At 39.0% G+C, this 13291-nt stretch overlaps 1 protein-coding gene across 3 annotated transcripts in view; it reads right to left on the reverse strand.

Annotated features, from left to right (window-relative positions):
• The window catches only part of FAR2 (fatty acyl-CoA reductase 2), a 104692-nt gene that overhangs the window by 90139 nt on the left and 1262 nt on the right, over positions 1-13291 (reverse strand). The window lies entirely within an intron of this gene.

Genomic DNA, 13291 nt, shown 5'->3' on the forward strand with positions numbered 1-13291 from the left:
TTTTTTGATTTATTGTAGAGATGAGGTCTCGCCAAGTTGCCCAGGCAGGTCTTGAACCCGCGGGCTCAGGCAATCCACTCACCTCAGCCTCCCAAAGGCGCGGGATTACAGGCTGAGCCACCGAGCCCGGCCTCAACTAGCATTTCATATCTGTTTCTGTATTTAATCTGTTGCTCTATACTGTTTTTGATTGAACATATGAAAAAAATCTGGCCTCACACATATATGTAGTTGGAAAGGGGAGGAGTATTTAAAAAGTCTTTTTAGATAATTGTGGATATCCTCCTTTGACATTATACCAAAAATTTGACAAACTGTAGTTTCTTAAAGTATAGTGCAATGTAGAATCTAAAACCTCACCAATGAACTTTTCATATTGTTACATTAACATTCACTTTTTTTCCTTGCTTTTTACTTTTTTGGCTGGAGTGCAGTGGCACACTCATGACCACCCCAGCCTCAACCTGCTGGGCTCTGGCGATCCTTCTACCTCAGCCTTCCAAGTAGCCGGAACTACAGGCGCGCGCTACCACGCCTGGCTTTTCTTGCTTCTTAGATAGATCTTTTACCTGTGTATAATTTTATAACATCATGCATTGGTCACTTGGAAAATAATGGTTCTTTGAGCTATGCTGATCTTCCAAATGTTGACATATTTCATTATATAATATCAAAAAACCATGTTTGTTAATATCACCACTAGCGTCATCAAAAAAGCTCTCATGCGCACAGTGACTGATAGAGGTCTTTCAAAACTCTAATTTTCATTTTAAACATCAAATTTTATCATTGGCAAAAATGCTGTCAGTTATTTTCCTAAGTGACAGCTTCACAAACTTTATTTTGAGAAATTGTCTGCCAGATACCCAAATCTGCAAACAATAGTTTGTTTATCAGTCATTCTGTGGTGTTCTAAAAAATGATATTTTATGAAAAGATTCAGCTAGTCAGCTTACAACTCAGTCACACAAGTGCTTTTCCTGGAGGCAACCATCCTACTTAGAATTGCAGCAGTTCTTTATGTATACTTTCCATTTCATCACACAAAATATTAAAGACATGTGCACAAGGCCTGAAATATTACTATGTATAACTACTTCTTCAAGGACACCTTAAGTGAAACTGGAAATTTGTTGTCGTTGTTGTTTTAACTCTGAGAGCCTCATACAGAATATAATGACTGCTGATGGAGTTTGGGACCACTGTTTCAACTTGTGGGAAGTTTGGCCCACTGTTACTTTTGCACAATTAGTGCAAATATCCACACAGTAAAAAAAAAAAGGCAAGTAACATCTCATTATTTTCTTGAAAATAGTTTTGATCCTGTAGATCCCTGAAAGTGTCCTAGCGACTTCCAGAAGTCCTCAGACCGCACTTCGAGAACTGCTGACCAAATATTTGAGGGTACTTTTCCATTACTTTTGCACTAAGCTCAGGTGGGTTTAATAACACTTTTCAGTTTGGTTTTAGAACTCACTATGTATTTTTTAGCTGTAAAGAATTGGTATTATTTATGAGCACAGAAGTTCTTATCCTTAATTTATTACACAAGTCGGGCTTGGTGGCTCAGCCTGTAATCCCGTGCCTTTGGGAAGCTGAGGTGAGTGGATTGCCTGAGCCCACGGGTTCGAGACTCGCCTGGGCAACTTGGCGAGACCTCATCTCTACAATAAAAATAAAAAATTAGCCGGATGTGGTAGCGTGTGCTTGTAGTTCTAGCTACTTGGAAGGCTGAGGTGGAAGGATCGCCAGAGCCCAGCAGGTCAAAGCCACTGCACTCCAGTCTGGGCGACAGAGTGAGACTCCAACTCAAAAAAAATAAAATAAAAAACTTGTTACACAAATGTGCTAAAACAAGGCAGGAAAAAAATTTCTTTATATTTTTAGGTTGAGTTGGTGATTAGTAAGAATTTGCAATATCTTCTATCACCAATCTAATTTTAAATCCTGTAGTTAAAGCTAAAGATGACAACATAGCTTTAATAAGGTTGATGGTCTGTTGCTCTGGTTTTCTTATGTTTCCAAAGTTTAGGCATTTTAAATTTATTGTCCCACAAACTGAAAATTAAGACCCAAAGTCACCAAAGGGACCAGTGTTCTTCCTTTTCTCAGCCATGTCCTGGCTCCACTTCTGTGGTTTAGGGTATAATTTGGTGCTTCAAGGGGTTAAGAGTAATTCTTCCTGAACAGTAAAGTTTTAGTAACAAAAGTATATCTGTTTCTATGAACCATGCTGCTCAATTGACAGAGTCTATAAAAGATTTCCTTTTTTTTGTTTGTTTTTGAGTTGGAGTCTCATTCTGTCACCCAGGCTGGAGTGCAGTGGCACATTCACAGCCACCCCAGCGTTGACCTGCTGGCTCCAGCCTCAGCCTTCCAAGTAGCCAGAACTACAGGCACGTGCTACCACGCCTGGCTAATTTTTTGATTTTTTATTGTAGAGATGAGGTCTCGCCAAATTGCCTGGGCTGGTCTTAAACCCACAGGCTCAGGTTGTTTTGTTTTTATTGACACATAATAACTGTACATATTTATGGCAGTGTGATGTTTTGACACATGTATACATCGTATAATGATCAAATCAGGGTATTTAGTATATCCATTACCTCACACGTTTATGATTTCTTTGTGGTGAGAATATTCAAAACTCCCCCTTTCAGCAATTTTGAAGTATACAGTGCAATATTATTAACCATAGTCATCCTGCTGTGCAATAGAACAGAACTTATTCCTCCTTCTGACTGTAGCTTTGTGCCCATTGACCAATCTCTCCCTATTCCTCCTCTCTCCCCTAGGTTTTCTATTTTTTTACTCAACCTAGAGTTTACCGACATTACCAGAAAAGCAATACGGTAGTGACCAGCACCATTTTATGTTCTGACAAAAAAATCTAACCCCGCCTCATTTCCTCCCATCATTCACTATGTTTTTTCCCTGGAGTTAGGCACAGTCCCTGGTACAGCACAACACTCTGTGCAGTGTAGATACCTAGTAATCTGGGTGGAACTGACTGGTGCACAGCCAGGGCCCATGCCAAAAAAAAGATAACATGTGGTGAAAAGTTCTGGTATGGCTTCTAGGTTTACTACAGGAGAAAAAAGTCCAAGCATTGGCAAATGTATATTTGTCATAGGTTTATTTTCTTGCCATGGCTAGGACTCCTCAGTGTGCCTCTTTATTGACCACTCATTTCAGGACTTTTAAAAGATGAGGTAGCTCAGCAATACCCCATTTTCAAGTGAATACATTGCAGAAAAATACCAAGAGATACATAAGGCTACATTTCCACACCACACCAAACTGCTAAAATTGCATTCCCAGCACATTATCGCCACAGTAAAAATACGATGGGATTTTCTAATGGGCACTTAACAAATCCCAGCCATTGTTTGGAATGTCATCCTGGTTTAGGGTCTTTAATTCAGTCTAATCTATTAATCCCATCCAGCTTCTCTATGAACAACTATCTACTGCCTAAATACAACAGAAACACTCATTCAGGCATTCATTCAGCAAGCACATATTGAGTATCCATTATGTAGCAGGCACAGGGTGATAATCAAGAAGAAGAATGTGATCTCTGCTTTACAAGTAGAAATAATGGTTGTTGTGAGGACTAAATGAGACCATATAAGCAGAACACTTGGAACAAGGCTAGGCATACAGTAAACACACATAATTGTTATTATTGTTCAGCTCACATTCCATGGGAGACATATACTTGCCAAGCTACTGCAATAGAATGTGATACATGCATGATGAGTAATTGAAATAAAGAACACATTATTTATTTATTTTTCTTTTGAATACAGAAGCAAGGTGCTAAAAGGACATAGGCAGGGTGCTACTTTGGATGGACATTCAAAAGACATTGAGAGTGGAATCATAAAACCGTTCCCTAAGAAGAGAATATTGGAACTACATTTGAAAGGAGAAGTCGTCATCACTGAAGTCAGGTGAGGTGAAGCAGGGTGAGGGAAAGTATTCTTAGGCAAAGATGACAGTTACAATCAGGGGCCATATCATAAAGGGATTAATTTTATCCTTAAGGTTAAGAGAACCACTGTAGAACATTAATGAGGGAAGTGACATGAGTAGACATGCAGGTCAGAAAATTGATCCAGTTGCAGTGTGGAGGGTAAATCAGACAAGTGAGAGTAGAGGCTGGGGAACTGGGTAACAGGCTATGGCAGTAATACAGCAGAGGAATAGAGAAAATCTAAGTCAAAATATAAGAGTGAAAATGGTGAAAGGAAGGACAGAAATTGAATATGACAAAAGTGGAAACATCAGGACTTCATAACTACTGGATGGAGAAGCTGGGGCAGAGTAGAGAAGATGTCCTGGTTTCTGGCTAAGGAATCTATGCAGGTAGCAGTGATATTAACCAGGAAAACAGAAACAGGACAGATACTAGGTTGGCTGAGGGAGATTATAAAGGGAGTTTTATGTGGAATTTCTGTTGCCTTGGGGCATCTAAAAGAGCAATTAGATATTACAAGAAGTTTGAGCTAGAAATTTTAGTTTGAAGAGTCAGCACACAAGTGACACTCCAACCATGGGATTAGATGAGCTCAGCCAATGTTGTCACACCACTATTTAAGGGACAAGTAGAGAAGAGCATAAAAGGAGCATGAGAAAGAGTGGACAAAAAGGAGCAATCAGAGACACCGAAGACAAATGAGATTGTTCATCAGTATCAAATGGGGCAGAGGTGCTAAGTAAACAATAGACAAATATTCATCCATTTCAACAACTGGGACATAAGGAGGAGTTTCACTGAATTGGTGGGGGCAGGAACAAGACCCACCCTAAGTAAGAGCGAAAGCAATGAAGCTGTGGAAATTGTGTAACAGGATAACTTTTTCCAGAAGCCTGGCTCTAGAGGGAGGAGGAAGATAGAATGGCCAAAGGAGATTTTGTTTGTTCAAGTTGTTTTGAAATATGAGAAAGCCTTAAACATGTTTTCTACTAAGCTAAAAGCAAAACAAAACTAACAGTGAGGAATAGACTCTTGATATAGTAACAAGTGAGGAACACTGACAGCAGGAAAGTCCCAAAAAGAATGAAGAGAAATGCAAATGCAACTCAGAGCCAGGATCCAGAATTAACCTTTGACAGGATGAGAGACATACACTAATTTGGTGTAAATACAGACAAATGGATGCAGGATTGGCAAGAAGGAAAAAGGAAGTTGACAGACTGTACTGTTTATCCCTAGGAGGATAAATTGACAGAGTTCTTGTTTTAAAGCTGCTAGTATCTTTTAAGATAGGAAGGGAAGTCACGCGCTGGAAATGGCATGGGAAATTGTGCATTAGAGGGTTTGAGAAGGATAGTGAAGGAGTGAAGGAATGAAGACTATGAGAAGGAGACGGCCAGGGCAGGTGGAAGTATTATTGAGCAAGATTGAGGGTCTATCCAAAATTGCAAACCATTAGTGGCATCAATCTGTATGAGCATGCAATTTCCCTCAGCTGTGCTTGGTGTACATAAACTGTAATGAGAAGCTGGACATTAAAGTTGTTCCAGGGTTTGGACTCTGGAGGTAAAGTATGGAAGATAGTAAGAAAATTGAGTGTATAGTTTAAGAAAATGGTTTAGGAAACTGTTTTTAAAAATATGTAGTCTGGGCCAGGTAGGAATGGAAATGAAGTCAGGAAGGGACTGATGGATTGGGAGAAAATGGAGGTCAAGAGACTGGAACACTTAGTGAGGTCAAAGAATAAGTGTGGTAATTACAACACAAAAAGCTCTAACTTTTCAGTAGCAGATTGTTGTCAGACAATGAGAAATTGAAATTCAGGATGCCAGAGTTAAAGCATCCATAATGTGGCCAGGGGACTAGTTTTCCCAAGAGAAGTGGACTAAAGATCATTGGAACTGAGCAAGCCAAAAGGCACTGAGAGGATGTGTATGTTTGTTGGGTCACCTACATTAATATGGCAAGATTTGCAATGAAGAGGAAGATGGGGTCAGGCATGTGACTCATGTCTATAATCCCAGCAATTTGGGAGGCCAAGGTGGGAAGACTACCAAGAATTCGAGACCAGCTTGGGCAACATAGTGAGATCTCAACTCTACAAAAATATTTTAAAAATTAGGCACTGTGGTGTGTGCCTGTAGTCCCAACTACTCAGGAATCTGAGGCAGAAAGGTTGCCTGTGTCCAGGGTGTCAAGGCTGTGGTAAGCTGTGATCATGCCACTGGACTTTATCTTGGGTAACAGAATGAGACCCTAACTCAAAAAAAAAAAGTGAAAGACAGTCTCTCAAGTGCCCCAAACTCTGAAAGAATATGGAGAAATAACCATGATGTTGACAGATGGCAATAACTCTAGGTTGACTAATCAGATGGCATGAACTACAAAAAAAGATGGCAGGAGGTATAATGTTTGGGATGTAAAGAAATTCGAAACATACTCCTGAAAATAAAAAAGAATGAACAATGCTATTTGAGATAGCTACAGGAGATGTAATGTCCTAATGAATATTTAAATTTCAGTTAATGCAATAAGGCAAGAGGTATAGGGGGTTTTCAAAAACATGATGGAAAGGTTAGGAGGAAGGGGGACGATGTGAAGAAAAAACCACAAGGGATGGGAAGAAAGTACAGAAGAATGAAGCGATGAGTGTTGGGGGAGAACAGATGGCTAAAGAAGTTTGCAAGTTGGATGTTGGCCAATGGTCGAAAGGATGTGAAACATGACAGAACCAGGAAAAAGCTGTTTCGGGTCAATTCAGACCTCAGGAGGTGTTGGACACTTGATGACACGCACAGGCTGAGGTCTTTGCTCTAGTTTTCCAAGGGAAATTTAATCAGAAAATATCTTAGCCTAATAATTGCTAACAAATAGTTAATCTTAGGACCCTCACCTTGTATTGGCAACTGCATTTGACTTTTCCCAGGGATTAATTATACAATATAAATTCTGTCCTCCAGAAATTTGGAACTCCTTGAGATATGCTTTTTTTCAGTATCATAAGCCACACTATCATACCCATTTTTTCTCTGAACTTTGGAAAACCTACATTCCTAAGTTTTCAGGGTATGCATCTAACCATGCTCAGTGTTTCCACAGCTTTTGTGAGCTCTGTTCTGTTGCCACACCTGTGAAATTTCTCCTTTATGACAGTGATATTCTTCATGATGAGGATTGTTCCATTTTTATTTCTCTATCCCCAGCACTTCAAGCTGTGCGCAGTGCATGGTAGCTGCACAATGTATCTGTGGAATGAGTGAAGCATATAAATTAATCTACTTTTACCTGCACTCATCCTTTCATCAGAGGGAGAAGCTGTCCCTCTTTGTACATGCTCCCACCTGCATTGAAATCCATTCCCTCCAGTTTCTTCAGAGAGCCACATGATTGAAACCATAATGTGAGAAAAAGCGAAACAAGGAAGGCCTCAATATCTTTGGAGGAAGCAATTCATAGACTAGGGCTTTTCATAGCAATTCATAGAATAGAGCTTTCATTTGTTGAAATGGGGAAGGTGGTGAGAGGAGCAGATTGGGGGAGCAGGGAGTTCAGGAGTTTGTTTTGAGGCACATAGAGTGAGTCCCTTCCCCCCCTTGCATATTAATCTAGCCTTCTAAAAATGATCTTTCCTTTCAGTTTTGGAATATCTCTCACAAATCAATCTCTCCATCCTAGACCTTAACCCCTGCGCTTCAGAGCACAGTGGATGCATGATTGCTTACTAACCTTTCTACTTGGATCTCACCAAGGCACCTTAACCTTATGACTTTTCCCCTCAAGTCTAGTCTTATTCCAGTTTTTCCTGTCTCCATAAATGAAATCACTGTCCATCTTGTTGTGCAAGACAGAAAGCTGAGTCCCCTTTGATGCTTCCTTTTCTTTTGCCTCTACATGCACCCATTACTGAGTTCTGGCATTTGCCTCCTGAATATCTTCTAATCACCTGCCTTGGCACATCCACCATCATCACATGACCTAAGCCACCACATCTTGTCTAGACTGTTGTATTTCCAAACAAGTTTTTCTGCATCCAGTCTACCCACATCAACCCCCAACTCCAATATCTTTGCCAGACGGCAGACAGTTCCACTTTGGATCTGCAAATCTGATACCCCCAGACACCCCTAAACACCTCATGGCTTCCTTTTTCTTGGCGGATGAAAGCTGAAGTCTCCAAAGTGGCCCCTAAGGTCGGTATGGGCTGGCACTGCCTGTCTCTCCAGCTACACTGGACAGCATGGTCTCCTATACTTGCTGTGCTCACATACTGTCCTCTTTCAGTCCATTAGATGTGGCAAACTCCACCCTCCACAGTACTTGACATGTCTAAGAGGCATCCTTAACTTCATGTACCTCAAAGCAAACTTCTGAACTACCCCTACAATCTGCTCCTCTCACCATCTTCCCCATCTCAGTAAATAAAAGCTCTTTTCTATGAATCCAAAGATGTTGAGGTCATTCTTGACTCTTTTTCTCATACTCTATTTTCAATCAGCTCTACCTTCAAAGTATATCCAAGTTCTGACCTCATCTCACCATTCTTGCTTGTACTAAACTGACCTAAAACATTGTAAAGGCCTCTAAATGGTTGTTCCTGCTCCCACCCTTGCTCCATGAACAGTGTCCTTTTCAAGCATTAGCCCCAGTGATTCTTCTCCAAGGCAAGTCAGGTCTACCACTTCTCTGTTAAAACTCTCCAAGGGCTGCCCTGTTCACATACAAGGTGTTTAACAATTTGGCCTCATTACCTCTCTGAGTGCATCTCCTACCACTGCCCTTTTCCCCTTCTCCCACCACAAGACACACTCAGACACACACAGTCCCTTCTGTTCCTGGAACATGCCCAGGATTCTCTACTGTAGTCCTCCCTCTCACTCCTCCCCCTGCATGTCTCAGCGGGAAGGCAACTTGTTGGGGAGACCATCCCAGGCATCCCCTGTAATGCACACCTCACCTCCACACTCTGGACTTGCTGTTCAGTTCATTCTTTAATGTTCTGCACAGCACTTATAACCACCTGACATCGTTTACGTTTTCTTGACCATTTGTTTATAGTCTGTTTCTCGGGCAACTGAAGCATAAGCTCCGTGTGGGCAGGGAGTTTATTTTGTTCACTGCTGTACCTCAGGCCTGAACAGTGCCTGAGGGTGTTGAATGACTACCTGAATAACAAATGCTGTTCTCTTGGCCTGCTATGTTTCACCAACCCCACCTGTGTTTTATCAGCCCCAGTCATCCTTCAGATGTCAGTAGGGGTGTCACTTCCTCAGAGAAGCCTCCTCTGACCTCTAGGGTTCTGTCTAATTGATAATATAAGCCCTTTTCATATGCCCTTCCTTGGTAGCACTTAATATAGTTGTAATGTTATGCTTATCTGTATGATGTAGGGATTAAAATTGCTCCCTCACTAGACTTTAAACCCCATGAGGGCAGGAACCCTGTCTGCTTTTGCTCATCGTTGTTTCCTTGGAACTTACTGCAGAGCCCAGCACTTGGTAGACACTTAATAAGACTTCTTGAATGAATGAATGAATGAATGAATCAAAGAACAAGTGGATTTGGTCCTTTTTTCATTTTTTAGTTTCTGGCACTTTCATTTCACCCACCAATTTATTTTTGTTCCTCAAAACTACTTTACTTTTCATTGTATTTTCTTTAAATTGAGAGAGAAAATTATCAGAAGGTTGATCATGGATTTAACGTGGGAGTGCCAGAATAATGATTCCCGTCTGGGTCACCTGTGGAGCTTGTTTAAAAATCAGATTTCCAAGCCTCACACCTCAGTTTTTCAAATGAATCCATTAAAAAAATTCCAGATACCTTTCAGGAGCCTCATACCTTATTTTATTTTGTTTCATCATCAATAGAAAAATTAAAAACAGACTATAACTCCAAAATACATCAATTATCATGCAGCAGGTAAACTTCAAATTGAAACTCAGCTTGCCCTATGCAGTGAGAAAGATGAGCTTTAGAATATACTCTTTCATGGGTGAAAATGCTTTTAAAAACAAACCTTGTTGACCTAACTGCAGAGAATGTCAAAACTGAATAACTACAGAAAGAACATTGCTGAGTTTAAAAAAGAAAAACAACAACAACAAAAAACCCTTAACAGTCTCTGTGTTTTTCTTCTGCCTAAACTAAAGACATTCTTTTGTGAGTTTCGTCCTGATATGCAGAATGCCCATCAGGGTCATCCACACTTCAGGACAGATTAAGATTTGCCAGAATATGATGGAAACAAATTTGAATAAATAATTACAAAAATAATCAATCCTATGGCAAATTTCTCTAATGAAATTTTTTGATAATACAATACTTAAAAACAATAACTTGTGCCAGGTGCAGTGATTCATGCCTGTAATCCCAGACTTGGGAGGTGGAGCAGGAGGACTGCTTGAGCCCAGGAGTCTGAGACCAGCCTGGGCAACGTAGTGAGATCGCTATCTCTATTAAAAAAAAAAAAAAAAACTTGTTTAAAATTTAAATCTTTTAATTGTAATTTTAAGAGAGGAAGTAGAATTCCCCAGAGAGAGAACAGAAGCATCACCCGAAGATTTTAAATATTAAATAATTTTAAAATCTTGACCTTTTTGGGAGGTTTCATTTGGAAGCAAAACAACCAATGTCATAAATTGAAATGCAGGACTATGGGAATATTTTGCTTAGAAAATTAGGTTAGCAAAGGTACTAAAGTTTGAAAAATCTGCATTTTGAAAGGAAAAATGGAAGCCAATTTTTTTTGACTTTAGCAAAGTACACCAATGAAATGTACATCGTTTTTGGCTATTATTCTGCTCTAATGTTAAGTCTAGAACAGGCAGACTTTAAATGCCCTGGGAAACTAAATGTAACATAAAAATTCTTTGGAAAACACATTTTTCTTGCAGTCAAGAGAATGCTGCTTTTTCAATATTTGTCTATTTCACAGTATTATTGAAGAATTGATTGGTTAATAAGGCAATTTGTTTCAGTAAAACTGCCTAGAGACAATCAGTTGTTATATTTGTGTGTAACAGCTGGCAAAATGACAAAAAAAAAAAAAAAAAAAGATGCCCAGAAAACCTTGGGGCAAATGCTGTTAATATATAGAGTATCTGGTCAATAGAAAAGCAATTATGAAAGAAAAGGGACCTGCTTCTTACTCATAACTAAAATTCTCCATTCATTGTTATTGACCCTAAGAAAAATGAAAGAGACAAATGCATGTCAGGAGTTGGATAGATAAGAAGAAACCATTGTATCAGAAATAGTGTTATACTGAGAATATTTTGTTTCAGATATATTTATAGTGTTTCTCTTTCCTCTAATTTAAATTCCCTTTCAAAATTTTTTAGTAACCTAATAAAATTACCAATTAAATGCCTTAGACAAAATGTTTTCCCGCTCTTGGCAATGAAGTAGCCAAATCTCATGACAAACACCAGAAACCAGAACTATAACACTTATAGACATAGGGTGTCCTGCAGTAATCTAGGCACTTCCAAACTCTAAAAAATTTCTCATTCCTCACAAAGATAGAAAAAAGAATCCCCTTATAAAAGGGAAAGTGACATCTGTTTTAAACTTTATATTATCTTGCTTTTAAAGCATCTAAGTAAAATACGTCTTCAAAAAGTATTGTCTGTTCCATGTTCTTACAAACATACCATCTCACTGTGTTTTATATTATGCTCCACCATCTTCTCAAATGGTTCTAAATTTTGCTCTAAAAGAATTCAGTAGTGTCTTATATCACTTCACAAAAAACCTGGTTAGAGGAATTTCGATAGTCTACTCACAGGCTCCAGGGATTAGGATTAAAGTGACTTCAAGGTGAATGAAAAAAAGTGCAAAAATTAGATACATAACCAAGCTCTCTGATAAGATGAGTGGAAGGATATAAAAATAAATGACCACTTCTCAGTACTAAATCAAAAGTATTTTGGATGGGTTACAATTTCATTTTGGAAGTAGCTCACCATCACAAATAGGTTTGTGCTTCTGAAATACTTTGAAAAAGATTGCTATAGTTTAAACCTTTTTCTTCCCAGAGCAAATTTACATACATATTTTTGCTAAAAATTTCTTAGAGGTCCTTTAGCAACAAAGGTACTTTTCGTACCTTCATTATTAGAAGTGAAAAGGACAACAGTTTAAATCTGAAGCTCATTCTCAGATCCTATGTTATTTAAGTTAATAAATGAGCAAGTACAGAGGCTTGATTATAGATTTTGGGAACAAGACTTCTAATTCCTTTCTCCCAGTCACCTTTCTCTGAGTCAAATAAACTCATGGAGAAAATCATATAATAAAACCAGAATGATATCTAACATCTCAGTGCAAACATTGTCCAACCAAAAAAAAAGTAAGAATCACTAACATTTATTGAGCACATACTACGTAGCAGACAATGTCCCATTCATCATGCAATTATTTTCTCATAAAATCCTTACAATAACTCCATGAGATAACACATGGGATTGCTCAGGCCAGAGAGCTTAAGTTATTTGTGTAAGTCCTGATTGATTTCTGATTGATAAGAGAAATAGCAGCAATTTCAGCCCAGGGGGACTTCTATCTCCAGGACCATATAGTCTCCTCTCCTTTATGAATAGAGTAAGATGATGCTGGCCAGGTATTCTCTAGGGAGTAGAGAATGCACTTTTACCTCCACGTGCTATTATTTGGTTTGGAAATAAGGGAGCTGCAATCGTTTTTGGAACTGAAACACAGTGAGGCCTCAAGGTGCCTGGAGGTGCACTAATATTGAGCAAACCTATGGGAGCTCTTGTCCAGGAAGAATATGATTACCTACATTAGCCTTTGCTACTTATTTATTTTAGAGTTTCCACATCAGCATTTGTCCCACTGTTTTACTGGGTAGCCAGAAAGGCCCGGGATTTGAGACCAGATCCTTCCTTGAGACAAATCCTGACTAGAAAAAGTATTACCTCAACTCACTCCACAACCCCTCATCCAATTTTCCCATTGGAAAAAAAAAAGTATGTTAATTTTTTAGAGCATTATGTAATTGGTGCTGTTCTATAACTGTAAGCTTTGATCAACAACAATAATAATATAATAATGGTAACAACAATAGCTATTAGTTTTTTGTGGCAAGACGTCTGCGAAGGGCTTCACATGTAATGTGTTATCTCATTTAATCCTTATAACAATCCTAAAAGGCAGGCATCTTTATGACAGATAAGAAACTGAGGCTCAAAGAGGCTAAGCAAGTGGCCCAACAGCTTCTTATTTACAAAGTTAACTAACTGCTTGTTAATTCATGTTATTTTTATGTACCCTTGCTTCAAAGAAGGACAT

This window comes from Carlito syrichta, unplaced genomic scaffold (assembly GCF_000164805.1).
Source record: "Carlito syrichta isolate Samal-C Ts95f unplaced genomic scaffold, Tarsius_syrichta-2.0.1 Scaffold287781, whole genome shotgun sequence".
Taxonomy (NCBI): domain Eukaryota; kingdom Metazoa; phylum Chordata; class Mammalia; order Primates; family Tarsiidae; genus Carlito; species Carlito syrichta.